The 15,390-nt window shown below is 45.1% G+C and overlaps 3 non-coding genes and 4 pseudogenes across 3 annotated transcripts; all 7 read right to left on the reverse strand.

Moving 5' to 3' along the window:
- Nucleotides 1-8,598: 8,598 nt before the first annotated feature.
- Nucleotides 8,599-8,717, reverse strand: LOC128486331 (5S ribosomal RNA). The gene has a single exon (XR_008352634.1). It is a non-coding gene; the product is annotated as a 5S ribosomal RNA (ribosomal RNA).
- A 243-nt stretch (nt 8,718-8,960) lies between these two features.
- Nucleotides 8,961-9,069, reverse strand: LOC128487050 (uncharacterized; annotated as a pseudogene).
- Nucleotides 9,070-13,656: 4,587 nt separating this feature from the next.
- LOC128487078 (uncharacterized) lies at nt 13,657-13,765 on the reverse strand (annotated as a pseudogene).
- Nucleotides 13,766-13,989: 224 nt separating this feature from the next.
- Nucleotides 13,990-14,108, reverse strand: LOC128485910 (5S ribosomal RNA). The gene has a single exon (XR_008352237.1). It is a non-coding gene; the product is annotated as a 5S ribosomal RNA (ribosomal RNA).
- A 218-nt stretch (nt 14,109-14,326) lies between these two features.
- LOC128486936 (5S ribosomal RNA) lies at nt 14,327-14,444 on the reverse strand. The gene has a single exon (XR_008353205.1). It is a non-coding gene; the product is annotated as a 5S ribosomal RNA (ribosomal RNA).
- Nucleotides 14,445-14,680: 236 nt separating this feature from the next.
- Nucleotides 14,681-14,789, reverse strand: LOC128487589 (uncharacterized; annotated as a pseudogene).
- Nucleotides 14,790-15,055: 266 nt separating this feature from the next.
- LOC128487673 (uncharacterized) lies at nt 15,056-15,164 on the reverse strand (annotated as a pseudogene).
- Between the last annotated feature and the right edge of the window lie 226 nt (nt 15,165-15,390).

The raw sequence follows: 15,390 nt of genomic DNA on the forward strand, positions 1-15,390 counted from the left end.
GTGAGAGTGTCTGTGATACGTGGTTGCAGGATTTTTATTATGTAGAGTAGATATAACAGATCTAACCTCAGACACCGAGATATCAGCGTCTAAGATATCACGTTGTGACGGACTCAATTGGGGGAGAGCCGCCTTTTGAAGTAACGCCAAAATCATCAGGGGCAGCGGTGTAAAGTGTGGTAAAGTGTCTCTGGAAGGCCTTATTAATAAGCAGAGGGGATGAATCTACCAGGGGCCGTTTCAATGGGTGTGATATTATGTCTCGGTCTCCGTGGGTGCGCTATAGTCGCCAAAAGTTTGCTAGCTTTGTTAAGTTGAACTGTCATTAAATTAAATAAGCTTAGAATCTACGATCCCTTTTCTCGCTTAAACGGCGTTGCTGTAATGCTTTGAGGCATTCAGTAACGCCAAGATCGGCATCAGGAGCCATGTCTGGACCCTCCCCAGGGCGTCAACATCCGCCATACACTGTATGGCGGCGGACTCCCCTTTTAAAAGAGTTTAGGAGGCGATCAACAATCACCTCCTAAACTTAAATGGTGTCTCTGGAATGCCTCGATCAGAAGGCATTCAGCGACACCTAACACCCGCCCCAGGACGCGCTGTGACCGCTCCGGAGAACGCTCACAACCGTCACTGCAAGTGATTCTGCCACTTGCAAGATGGCGGCGCCCTTTAAAAAAAAACGACGACGTTGAAAAGAATCCTCAGGGGAGTCTCTCCAGACCCTCCTGAGAATCTGGCTTCACTTGCAGGTTGAATACAGGTAACGCATCCAACCCTGAAAAGAAAAAAATGCTAAAAAAAATACCTAAAAATGTGCTAACATTTACAAATAATTATGCAGTGATGTCACCAGAGGAACCATCCAGTACCAGCAAAATGTAAAAAAACATTTTTATTTTGAGCAAGTGCTAAAATAAGCGCTTTATCTTCTCAAAAATCTCGACATAGAAAGAGTTAAATAAAAGCATTTCAAATACCCAAGGGAGTCTAATTTAATAAAAAATGAATGGTTTGATGGGGTAAATTGGAGCGGCCGGGCTCAAAAATAGGGCATAGGTACAGACTGACCAAAATAGAGAAAAAAAGCGCACCTCCCAAATGTGGCCTTTTAAATCCCAAACAACCCAACAAACCTATGCATGGGGGCTATCAGTGTACTCGGGAGATGTTACTGAACACATATTGGGGTCTTGTTTGATAGTGATGCATACCAGGAGCTATAAATTCATTCCTGAAGTATAATTTGTGTGGAAAAAAAAAAAATACTACCACAAACTGAGGCAAAGGCAGGTGGTAGAATATCATGCATGAAAAGAGTTACAATACCAGCATTTGAAATACCCCGGGGTGTGTAGTTTTTAAAAATATATGGTTTGATGGGGATTAATTGAGTTAACCGGCTTCAAAGATGTTCCAAAGAGGAGATGGAGGCAGAATGACCGGATTTGGGAAAAAAGGTTTGGAAATCATAAAACGCTACTTGTACTTATTGCCCAATAACTTACAAAAAACAGCAAAAAAACATAAAAACATTGGGTATTTCTAAACTCAGGACAAATAGTAGAATCTACTTAGCAGGTTTTTTTACTTCCTTTTGTAGGTGAGTAAAATATTTTTCAAATAAAAGTCACCATTTTTTTATAGTAAGTAGGACGATATGATCAAAATAATGGTATCTGAAGAAAGCCCATCTTGTCCTGAAAAAAAACACCCAATATATAACGTGTGTGGGTTCACTAAATGGGTGAGGAGACAACAGCTGAACACGAGCTCCGCAAAAGAGTTCAAAAAGAAAAAATAAGCCCAGTCCAGAGGTTAAAAAATTTGGCTGGTGTGTACTCCAAGTGGGAGTGAGCTCCGGCCTGTAAAAAGGTGTCGAGGACCTGCTTAGTTTGTTCATATTGGAGTTTAGATGCTGGCGATGGGTCGCTCGTGTAATCTAAATAAGCGAAAGTGGTATCCGCACTCAGGTGCTTCAACCTCTCGTTCCAGTCCTTGGCACGTTTAGCAGTAGGGGAAACGATATGACCTCGAATAACCACTTTATCCGTTTCCCAAAACACTACGGGAGCATCGACATATCGTGCCGATGATGATATGTTGATCATCATTGTAGCAATGTTATACAAGCAACCTGCAGAGGGTGCTAGAGAGTTCAGTGTGAGTTGTAGTAACTGTGGTTTGGAGCTAACCAGCTCAGCATGGCTGTTGTATGTTATGAAGCGATGCATAATAAAGAAGCCTTTTTTACCCTTAACCCCTTAAGGACAATGGGCGGTCCCTAAACCCATTGAAAACAATGCATTTTGAGCCCGTACATGTACGGGCTTTGTCATTAAGGGGTTAACTGAGAGTGCATCAATCTATGCATAGGAGGTATCAAAACAATCATCAACATAGTTACCCCAAGCAGTGATCGACGGCCGGTTAAATGTAAAACTTCTCCAAATGAAAAATTCTCCCCCAAAACGGGGAACCAGCAGAGAGCGAAGGACTCTAATCTATTGGTCTGCCTCGTCTGTAAACGATTCTAAGAGGGCCTAATAACAGAAAAAGAAAATAAACGAATAAGAAAATAAACGAATAAAACCCGACGCGGGTTTCCACGGAGCTTTTCACTACATTTACGTCGGTGGTTCAGGCTGTGGATCCACGCTGCAGTACAAGGAAAGGCGCCCCAATCGGTGATGACAAGCAATGCAGGAACAGATGGTATTGGGAGCAGACAATCGGATAGTCGGGGTCACGAGCAGAGATCAGGACTGGCAGCAAACACGGATAGTCGGAGTCACGAGCAGAGGTCAGGGCAGGCAGCAAACAACGGATAGTCAGGAACAAACTGAGTTCAGGTAAAGGCAGGCGGCAAACAACAGGTGGTCAGGTTCAAGCAGAGTTCAGGCAACAAAAAGGCAAATAAGATACAGGAACGCTAGTGTAGGCAATAAAGGCTCTATCACAGACAATGTATAGCTCTAAACTGAGGGTTTAAATATCCCTCCATCCCTAGATCCTCCTACCCACCTAATTAAGGGGGAGGAGGAAAAAAGATAAAAGGTCCCTTTAAGCCCCTAATGAATATCTCATGACGTCTCGGCGCGCGTCCCGTCTGGATCACTCGATCCACACAGGGGCGCGCGTCCCGCAGCAGGACGGACCTCGCCGCGTCTCCCGCGAGCGGGACGAGCCGGGAGCTGCCTGCGCGAGCTGCGTCTCGGCTCCCCCGCACGAGGACACCGCGGATCTGCCGGCGAGGTAACACCTCCAAACAGCTTTAAATAACCCCCGCGAAGCGTCGATTGGACGACCGCACCACACCCTCATTCCTTCATCCGTTAACTCCTAAACCCCCGGTGGAGCCACTAACAATATTACTAGGCCAACCCCTTGTTTAACAATATTACTAGGCCAACCCCTTGTTGACCACCTGATTAACTGGTAAACAAACATCACCAATGTTTGCTTAATACCTATTTAAAACGTTACAGGCGTAACACCGTATCCCTGTTGCGACCACTGGCACGGTCGCCCTGCTCACAACCTGATTCACAAGGAGTGTCCTGCACCGAACCCCTAGGGGTTGGCACCACGAGTTTAACCACACCTCTAGGTGGTTAACCCTTGCACCATGCCAGCCCCACTAAATAACTGCCACAGCCAGAGGATGTGACCCCCCCCACCACAACCGACAAAGCCCTCTCAAGCCCGGTCTGGACATCCAACAACCAGATGTCCAAACCGACGTCAGACAAATGGGTACCATCTTGCCGAAACAGACCAGAAGGATCACCTTCCAACTCCCTGTGCTTAACAACAATCCCACCGTGAAAAACCATGAAATGAGAAATGGTCTTATTGACCTGTTTTCTTGCCCGGTCAATACCAGAGTGGGAATTCACACCCCACCACCGAACTCGAGGAACGATTTCTGACCAAACTAAAAAGGTTTGCGGATAGGCCAGCCAAAACTGCTGTAAATCAGCCTTAATATTAGCAATCAGCGTTCTAATGGGGACCTGCCCTAGATCATTCCCCCCAACATGAAGCAACAGGACCTGGGGCACCCCGTGTATCCTGACATGCCTGGCCAGCTCCCGGGACACCCTGTCCCACCTCATACCTCGGAAACCAAGCCAGCGCACCTCCACCCCAGCAGGGTCAAAACCAAGCTGCCGGCCAGCAGGACGAACAGCCGCCCTCCGTGCTGCCCAGAAGACAATGGAGTGCTCCAGGATCCACACGAGAACCTTGTTCGAACCTAAAAAGAAAACACAACAAATAAGAACACAGATCCATCACCTGCAACAACACAAATCACAGCAAGTGAGGATGCACATAGAGGCGGAACCTAGAAGACTCTCACCTCCCTATTTTCAGAATAACATCCTGATGCAAACCCCACCTGGCCGCCTCAGTAGCTGCCCCAATCCGAAACGAGTGAGTGCCATACTCCCTCGCGGGTAACCCCAAACTCTCCAAACAACGACGTAAACTGATACCGGGACAAAGGGGAACCATCAACATGCACCAAAACCCCTGCAGAACCACATCAGCAAACTGGAGCCCACCATGAACCCGCTTATTGGGACTAACCAGCTCTCCAATCCGAAAGGCCCAAAGAACGCAAAAACAAAAGCCACACGTTACAAATAAAACTCCTGGACCGAAATGCATACACCCTGAAGCACCCGAACCAAATCAACCAGATAGGAAAAGGAAATCGGCCGGCGAGTATCACGGACCTGGGAACCCCTCCGAAATCCGCGTAAAGCCAGACGAACAAGAAAACCTTTTGTGAGGTCACAGACCCCCAACACCCGAAACCGAAAAGACAACGCAGACATCCTGCGATTCACACCAGACACAGAAACACCAGAACATAACAAGTGACCAATAAACCACAACAAGACTTCACCCTGCTCCTCCTCCCCGTGAGGAGAACCCGCCTGGTGCCAGAGCTCAGACCACTCACTCCAAACCTTACGGTAAAATTCCTGAGTAGCCGGGACCAAAGACCTCATCAAAAGCTGTTCCGCTCCGGTTCTCCCAGCTGCCACATAAACCCGGGAAACTGAACCCCCACCGCGTCCGCTGCAGGAGCCAACTGGAAAAACCGCTCCCACTGCAAATGAGAGAGCGATGCTGTCGACACCTGGCACATGAACCGCCCGAAAACTCACATTAAGCTGTAAGCACCCAAGCACAAGGCGCCCAAGCAATCGAAGCACAGGAACAGAAGAAGATTGTTAACCGCCTGAACCACAGATAAATTGTCACACCAAAAACGAACCTGCTGGTTCGCCAAATCCTCCCCCCCAGATGTTGACTGCCACCAGAATTAGGAACAATTCCAGAAACGTCAGATTTGGCATTAAACCCAGGTCGGCCCACCACCTTGGCCACCCAATGCACCAATGACTGCGAAAATATGCCCCAAAACCCACAGAGCCCGAAGCATCAGTCCAAACCTCAATGTCCCTATTGGAGACTGCGAACCCAAGCCACAAAGACTTCCCGTTATAGTCCTGCAGGAACAGGTCCCACACCCGAAGGTCCTCCTTCAGACACCTGCTCAACCGAACAAAATGGTGCGGAATCTTAACCCCAGCCGTAGCCAACGACAACCTCCGAGAAAAAACACGCCCCATGGGAAGGACCCTGCACGCAAAATTGAGTTTGCCCAGCAAAGACTGAACCTGCCGCAAAGGTACCTTAGACAACTTCAGAAAACTTGACGCCAAGAAACGCAAATCCCGAATCTTAGCCTCCGGCAGCCGACACACCATTCCCCCGGAGTCAATTTCAATACCAAGCAAACTATCAGGTGCCAGAGGAACCCCAAAATCCCCGGCTACCTGCTGGATAGACCGCAACAAAACCAAACACTGCGTGGAATCCCCGCAGGCCCAACGCAAAGAAAATCGTCCAAATAGTGAATGGCCGACGGAAGACCACACACCTCCCTAATGACCCCTTCCAAAAAGGTACTAAAAGCCTCAAAATGAGCACAAGAAATAGAACACCCCATAGGAAGGCACCTGTCCACATAGATCCCCCCTTGCCATTCACAACCCAAGAGGTGAACACAATCCGGATGAACCGGAAGCAACCGGAAAGCAGATTCAATATCCGTTTTAGCCATCAACGCCCCCCCGTCCAAACTACCTAACCCAATGAGCCGCCCTATCAAACGAGGTATACAGCCAGTGTATCCAAGACATCAGAGACTGCAGTTGAGCGTTTCCCCACTAGAGGGCAGTCACGCACACATAATAACACACATTGTACAGCGCTGCGGAGTATGACGGCGATATATAAATAATAATAACACATTGTACAGCGCTGCGGAGTATGACGGCGATATATAAATAATAATAATAACACACATTGTACAGCGCTGCGGGGTATGACGGCGATATATAAATAATAATAACACACATTGTACAGCGCTGCGGAGTATGACGGCGATATATAAATAATAATAACACACATTGTACAGCGCTGCGGAGTATGACGGCGATATATAAATAATAACACACATTGTACAGCGCTGCGGAGTATGACGGCGATATATAAATAATAATAATAACACACATTGTACAGCGCTGCGGAGTATGACGGCGATATATAAATAATAATAATAACACACATTGTACAGCGCTGCGGAGTATGACGGCGATATATAAATAATAATAACACACATTGTACAGCGCTGCGGAGTATGACGGCGATATATAAATAATAATAACACACATTGTACAGCGCTGCGGAGTATGACGGCGATATATAAATAATAATAACACACATTGTACAGCGCTGCGGAGTATGACGGCGATATATAAATAATAATAACACATTGTACAGTGCTGCGGAGTATGACGGCGATATATAAATAATAATAACACACACTGTACAGCGCTGCGGAGTATGACGGCGATATATAAATAATAATAACACACATTGTACAGCGCTGCAGAGTATGACGGCGATATATAAATAATAATAACACACATTGTACAGCGCTGCGGAGTATGACGGCGATATATAAATAATAATAACACACATTGTACAGCGCTGCGGAGTATGACAGCGATATATAAATAATAATAACACACATTGTACAGCGCTGCGGAGTATGACGGCGATATATAAATAATAATAACACACATTGTACAGCGCTGCGGAGTATGACGGCGATATATAAATAATAATAACACACATTGTACAGCGCTGCGGAGTATGATGGCGATATATAAATAATAATAATAACACATTGTACAGCGCTGCGGAGTATGACGGAGATATATAAATAATAATAATAACACATTGTACAGCGCTGCGGAGTATGACGGTGATATATAAATAATAATAATAACACACATTGTACAGCGCTGCGGAGTATGACGGCGATATATAAATAATAATAACACACATTGTACAGCGCTGCGGAGTATGACGGCGATATATAAATAATAATAACACATTGTACAGCGCTGCGGAGTATGACGGCGATATATAAATAATAATAACACACATTTTACAGCGCTGCGGAGTATGACGGCGATATATAAATAATAATAATAACACACATTGTACAGCGCTGCGGAGTATGATGGCGATATATAAATAATAATAACACATTGTACAGCGCTGCGGAGTATGACGGTGATATATAAATAATAATAACACACATTGTACATCGCTGCGGAGTATGACGGCGATATATAAATAATTATAACACATTGTACAGCGCTGCGGAGTATGACGGCAATATATAAATAATAATAATAACACATTGTACAGCGCTGCGGAGTATGACGGCGATATATAAATAATAATAACACACATTGTACAGCGCTGCGGAGTATGACGGCGATATATAAATAATAATAACACACATTGTACAGCACTGCGGAGTATGACGGCGATATATAAATAATAATAACACATTGTACAGCGCTGCGGAGTATGACGGCGATATATAAATAATAATAATAACACATTGTACAGCGCTGCGGAGTATGACGGCGATATATAAATAATAATAACACATTGTACAGCGCTGCGGAGTATGACGGCGATATATAAATAATAATAACACATTGTACAGCGCTGCGGAGTATGACGGCGATATATAAATAATAATAATAACACACATTGTACAGCGCTGCGGAGTATGACGGCGATATATAAATAATAATAACACATTGTACAGCGCTGCGGAGTATGACGGCGATATATAAATAATTATAACACACATTGTACAGCGCTGCGGAGTATGACGGCGATATATAAATAATAATAACACACATTGTACAGCGCTGCGGAGTATGATGGCGATATATAAATAATAATAACACACATTGTACAGCACTGCGGAGTATGACGGCGATATATAAAAAATAATAATAACACATTGTACAGCGCTGCGGAGTATGACAGCGATATATAAATAATAATAACACATTGTACAGCGCTGCGGAGTATGACGGCGATATATAAATAATAATAATAACACACATTGTACAGCGCTGCGGAGTATGACGGTGATATATAAATGGCAAAAAGCTCCCCCCGGACTGGGAGAAAAGAAAAAGCCTACAACATCTGGTATTCCCAGGCGGTCTCCCATCCAGGTACTAACCAGGCCCAACCCTGCTTAGCTTCCGAGATCAGATGAGATCGGGCGCTTTCAGGGTGGTATGGCCCCAGGTGTGAAAGTGTTTTATTTTACTTCTCTTATTCTGTTGCTGTTGCTGCTGCTGCTGCTGCTGCTGCTGCTGCTGCTGCTGCTGCTGCTGCTGCTGCTGCTGCTGCTGCTTGTCGTCAGACAGAAAGAATTATAAGCCCTGGGACAGGACAGAGAAGGTGAGAAGGTTCAAATAAGGGTTTAAAGCTTTGATGATGAGCAAGAAACACATGGCAAAAAGCTCTCCCCGGACTGTGAGAAAAGAAAAACCCTACAACACCTGGTATTCCCAGGCGGTCTCCCATCCAGGTACTAACCAGGCCCAACCCTGCTTAGCTTCCGAGATCAGGCGCTTTCAGGGTGGTATGGTCGCAGGTGTGAAAGTTTTTTATTTTACTTCTCTTATTCTGTTGCTGCTGCTGTTGCTGCTGTTGCTGCTGCTGCTGCTGCTGCTGCTGCTGCTGCTGCTGCTGCTTGTCGTCAGACAGAAAGAATTATAAGCCCTGGGACAGGACAGAGAAGGTGAGAAGGTTCAAATAAGGGTTTAAAGCTTTGATGATGATGGGTTTGTATCTCAATCAGCAACAAGAGGGTTGAAGGGTTTGTGGTAAAAAAAAAACCAAAAAAAACTGTGTTTTGCATTAACTGTTTGATTTTTTTTCTCTCCCATTTTCTATAGTGTAATTAGTTAAGGGTGGGGTTTATAATCAATTAACTGTGTTGCTCTGTATATAAGGAAGTGGTTAAATTCACAGCTTGCTCACTGTAAGGGGCTTGCATTTCCTAAGTGACTTGCTTTCTGTAAGTGACCAGTTTGTGCACCACAGCAGTTAGTGCAACACAAGAGTGTAAGAGCAAGGAGGGTAAGTGACATAAAGCAATTGTTTAAATTCTACACTCGCGTCCCTTTATAAAGAATGAGCAAGCTTGGAGATTTCACTCAGTGCACATCATGCCATATGTATGCATGCTTGGAACAGCAGTTCCTGGGTCCATATCGCTGTGGTAAGTGTGATCAATTGGTCTCTCTGGAAGCTGAGGTTGGTGCTCTGAAGAGGCACATTGAAACACTGAGAGAGATTGACAACCTTGAGAGGAGTCTGTTGCTCACTGAGCAAAGTTTAGATGGGGCCCCTAGCAATGAGGGAGGAGATCAGTCAGAAGGGAGTCAGGCACATAGCTGGGTGACAGTAAGACGTGGTTGCAGTGGGGAAGGGAAGAGGAAGAGGCAAGCCAGCCCAGAGTCTCTCCCTCCCAACAAATTTGCCCTTTTAAGTGAGCATGTTGGGGAGGCTGACTCAGAGGTAGGCTTTGCGGAAAAAGCTGTTCTCCCTAACAGCCGGGAGAGCAGCTCATCCAATGTGCAGGGGATCCGAAAGGAAGGAAAGCCCAGGCAGGTTGTGGTGGTAGGGGATTCAATAATCAGGAAAACAGACAGGGTAATCTGTAGCTCTGATCGCAGCAACCGAATGGTTTGCTGTCTCCCGGGTAACCCGGGTTCGGCATGTTGCGGACAGAGTGGATAGATTATTGGGAGGGGCTGGTGAGGATCCAGCTGTCTTGGTGCACATTGGCACCAATGACATAGTAAGAGGAAGATGGAGTGTCCTAAAAGATAATTTTAGGGACTTGGGTAGTAAGATTAAGAAAAGGACCTCCAAGGTAGTATTCTCAGAGATACTACCTGTGCCATGCGCTACACCAGAAAGGCAGCGGGAGGTTAGGCAGCTAAATGCATGGCTGAAGTCTTGGTGTAAGAAGGAGGGCTTTGGGTTCTTAGAGCACTGGGCTGATTTTGCTTTGGGGTACAATCTCTATAGTCGTGATGGATTGCACCTAAATGCAAGAGGGTCCAATGTGCTTGGGGAGAGAATGGTTAGACGGTTGGAGGAGATTTTAAACTAGGAATGGGGGGGGAGGGAATAAATGCCGGGTTAGACAGTATAGAAAGGGAAGGCGATTTACTTAGTAACCAGGTGGGTGGATCTGGGGGCTTGGTCTATAAAGATAATAGGGAGAAGCATATGTTTTGCCCCCCAAAGCAAGGACAGAAAGTGATTGCAGCAGCGGTGTTAAATGACAAGCTAAAGGTCATGTCTACAAATGCTCGCAGTTTAGGGAATAAGATCCATGAACTTGTAACAGTTGTGGCGACTGAGAATGTTGATATAGTGGCTGTTACTGAGACGCGGTATAATGAGAAAAATGACTGGGACATATCAATACCGGGGTACTCCTTATATAGAAAAGATAGAAAGGGCAGGAAAGGGGGAGGGGTGGCCCTATATGTGAAAAACAACATAAAATCTAACTTAATACAAGTTGGTGAAGAGAACTTGGAGTCGGTTTGGGTTACAGTACAATTTGGCAAAAGTAAAGTAACTCGCATAGGTGTGATTTATAGACCCCCAGGACAAGTAGAAGAACTCGATAATCTACTAGTGGAGGAAATCGCTAAAATGACAGTGAAGGAGGATGTTATAATCATGGGTGACTTTAATCTCCCTGATGTGAACTGGAAAACGAAAGTAGCTGGTTGTACCAGGAGTGCGGATATTCTAAACTCCTTACTGGGATTATCTTTAAAACAGGTGGTTGAGGAACCAACTCGTAAGGAGGCCACATTGGATTTAGTGTTCACAAATGGAGATTTGTTAACAGATATTTCTGTAGGTGAAAGTTTGGGATCTAGTGATCATCAGTCTGTGTGGTTTAATATACGAACAGTGACTGAGTCACACCACACAAAAACAAAAGTTTTAGATTTTAGAAAAGCTGACTTTTCTAAAATGAGAAAATGTATAGAGGAGTCATTATCAGACTGGCACAATTTAAATGGTGTTCAGGAGAAATGGGATTTTGTAAAAGCTGTTTTATCGAAGATAACAGAAAATTGTATTAGGTTGGTCAGTAAGAGTAAAAAATTAAGGAAACCGCTGTGGTACTCTGCAGAAGTGGCCAAAATCGTGAAAGACAAGAAGTTAGCCTTTAGTAGATACAAAAATACCCAAAGTGAGGAAGATAGACAGATCTATAAAATTAGGCAGAAAGAGGCAAAGAAAGTTATAAAAACTGCCAAATCACACGCAGAAGAGCGAATTGCCCTATCAGTAAAAAATGGAGATAAAACCTTTTTTAGATATATAAATGAGAAAAGGAAAGTTAAACAAGGATTAGTTAGACTAAAAACAAAAGGCTTATATGTAGAAGAGGATAAAGGTTTAGCTGACTGCCTCAATGAATATTTCTGTTCAGTTTTTACAGATGAGAATGATGGAATGGGACCTCAGTTGGGAAAAAAGACTGAATCATTTGAAATATGTGAGTTTATCGAGGCGGAGGTTTTACTTCAGTTGTCTAAGGTAAAGACAAATAAGTCGATGGGGCCGGTGAGTCTTACATCTGTAGTGGGAAAATTAATGGAAACAATGTTAAAGGAAAGGATTGTTGAACATCTGAAGTCACATGGCTTTCAAGATCAAAAACAACATGGGTTTTCCTCAGGAAGATCTTGCCAAACAAATCTTATTGATTTTTTTGATTGGGTGACTAAAGTAATTGATCGCTGTGGTGCAGTAGACATTGCGTATCTGGATTTCAGTAAGGCCTTTGACACTGTCCCACATAGAAGACTTATAAATAAACTGCAATCTCTGAGTTTAGATCCCAATGTTGTTGAATGGATTAAGGAGTGGCTGAGTGACAGAAAACGTAGTCAATGGCGTATATTCAGAACAAGGTCTTGTTACCAGTGGGATACCTCAGGGGTCTGTACTTGGACCCATTCTCTTTAATATTTTCATTAGTGATATTGCAGATGGTGTTGATGGAAAGGTATGTTTATTTGCTGACGACACAAAAATTTGCAACAGGGTTGATGTTCCTGGAGGAAGAAGCCAAATGGCAAACGATCTAGGTAAGCTGGAAAAATGGTCAGAGCTGTGGCAATTGGCATTTAACGTGGATAAATGCAAAGTAATGCACCTGGGGCATAAAAACCCAAGGGCAGAGTATAGACTATTTGGTACTGTCCTAACCTCAACGTGTGAGGAAAGGGATTTAGGGGTAATTATTTCTGAGGATTTAAAGGTAGGCAGACAATGCAGTAGAGCAGCAGGTAATGCGAGCAGAATGCTTGGTTGTATAGGGAGAGGTATTAGCAGTGGAGAGAGGGAAGTGCTCATGCCGCTGTACAGATCACTGGTGAGACCTCACTTGGAGTATTGTGTACAGTACTGGAGACCGGATCTCCAGAAGGGTATAGAAATGTTGGAGAAAGTGCAGAGAAGGGCTACTAAAATGGTTTATGGATTACAAAATAAACCTTACCAGGACAGGTTAAAGGATCTTAACCTATATAGCCTGGAAAAAAGACGGGACAGGGGGGATACGATAGAAACATTTAAATACTTAAAGGGAATCAACAAAGTAAAGGAAGAAAGTTTATTTAAAAGAAGAAATAAAACCGCAACAAGAGGACACAAGCATAAACTAGAGGGGCAAAGGTTTAATGGTAACATCAGAAAATATTACTTTACGGAAAGGGTAGTGGACGCATGGAATGGCCTCCCAGTGGAAGTGGTAGATGTTAATACAGTAAAGTCATTTAAGCAAGCATGGGATAGGCATAATGCCAAGCTAGATATAGGATAAGGGCCGGTACTAAAGGAGAGTACTCAGAGGTTGGGCAGACTGGATGGGCCTTCTGGCTCTTATCTGCCGTCACTTTCTATGTTTCTATGTTTCTATGGTATGGCCGCAGGTGTGAAAGTGTTTTATTTTACTTCTCTTATTCTGTTGCTGCTGCTGCTGCTGCTGCTGCTGCTTGTCGTCAGACAGAAAGAATTATAAGCCCTGGGACAGGACAGAGAAGGTGAGAAGGTTCAAATAAGGGTTTAAAGCTTTGATGATGAGCAAGAAACACATGGCAAAAAGCTCTCCCCGGACTGTGAGAAAAAATTAAAAGCCTACAACACCTGGTATTCCCAGGCGGTCTCCCATCCAGGTACTAACCAGGCCCAACCCTGCTTAGCTTCCGAGATCAGGCGCTTTCAGGGTGGTATGGCCGCAGGTGTGAAAGTGTTTTATTTTACTTCTCTTATTCTGTTGCTGTTGCTGTTGCTGCTGCTGCTGCTGCTGCTGCTGCTGCTGCTGCTGCTTGTCATCAGACAGAAATAATTATAAGCCCTGGGACAGGACAGAGAAGGTGAGAAGGTTCAAATAAGGGTTTAAAGCTTTGATGATGAGCAAAAAACACATGGCAAAAAGCTCTCCCCGGACTGTGAGAAAAAATTAAAAGCCTACAACACCTGGTATTCCCAGGCGGTCTCCCATCCAGGTACTAACCAGGCCCAACCCTGCTTAGGTTCCGAGATCAGACGAGATCGGGCGCTTTCAGGGTGGTATGGCCGCAGGTGTGAAAGTTTTTTATTTTACTTCTCTTATTCTGTTGCTGCTGCTGCTGCTGCTGCTGCTGCTGCTGCTGCTGCTGCTGCTTGTAGTCAGACAGAAAGAATTATAAGCCCTGGGACAGGACAGAGAAGGTGAGAAGGTTCAAATAAGGGTTTAAAGCTTTGATGATGAGCAAGAAACACATGGCAACAAGCTCTCCCCGGACTGTGAGAAAAAATTAAAAGCCTACAACACCTGGTATTCCCAGGCGGTCTCCCATCCAGGTACTAACCAGGCCCAACCCTGCTTAGCTCCGAGATCAGACAAGATCGGGCGCTTTCAGGGTGGTATAGACGCAGGTGTGAAAGTTTTTTATTTTACTTCTCTTATTCTGGGGCTGCTGCTGCTGCTGCTGCTGCTGCTGCTGCTGCTGCTGCTGCTACTGCTGCTGCTGCTGCTTGTCGTCAGACAGAAAGAATTATAAGCCCTGGGACAGGACAGAGAAGGTGAGAAGGTTCAAATAAGGGTTTAAAGCTTTGATGATGAGCAAGAAACACATGGCAAAAAGCTCTCCCCGGACTGTGAGAAAAAATTAAAAGCCTACAACACCTGGTATTCCCAGGCGGTCTCCCATGCAGGTACTAACCAGGCCCAACCCTGCTTAGCTTCTGAGATCAGACGCTTTCAGGGTGGTATGGCCGCAGGTGTGAAAGTGTTTTATTTTACTTCTCTTATTCTGTTGCTGCTGCTGCTGCTGCTGCTGCTGCTGCTGCTGCTGCTGCTGCTGCTGCTGCTGCTGCTGCTGCTGCTGCTGCTGCTGCTGCTGCTGCTTGTCGTCGTCAGACAGAAAGAATTATAAGCCCTGGGACAGGACAGAGAAGGTGAGAAGGTTCAAATAAGGGTTTAAAGCTTTGATGATGAGCAAGAAACACATGGCAAAAAGCTCTCCCCGGACTGTGAGAAAAAATTAAAAGCCTACAACACCTGTTATTCCCAGGCAGTCTCCCATCCAGGTACTAACCAGGCCCAACCCTGCTTAGCTTCCGAGATCAGGCGCTTTCAGGGTGGTATGGCCGCAGGTGGGAAAGTGTTTTATTCTGCTTCTCTTATTCTGCTGCTGCTGCTGCTGCTGCTGCTGCTGCTGCTGCTGCTGCTGCTGCTGCTGCTGCTGCTGCTGCTGCTGCTGCTGCTGCTGCTGCTGCTGCTGCTGCTGCTGCTGCTGCTGCTGCTGCTGCTGCTTGTCGTCAGATAGAAAGAATTATAAGCCCTGGGACAGGACAGAGAAGGTGAGAAGGTTCAAATAAGGG

This window comes from Spea bombifrons, chromosome 3 (genome assembly GCF_027358695.1).
Source record: "Spea bombifrons isolate aSpeBom1 chromosome 3, aSpeBom1.2.pri, whole genome shotgun sequence".
Taxonomy (NCBI): domain Eukaryota; kingdom Metazoa; phylum Chordata; class Amphibia; order Anura; family Pelobatidae; genus Spea; species Spea bombifrons.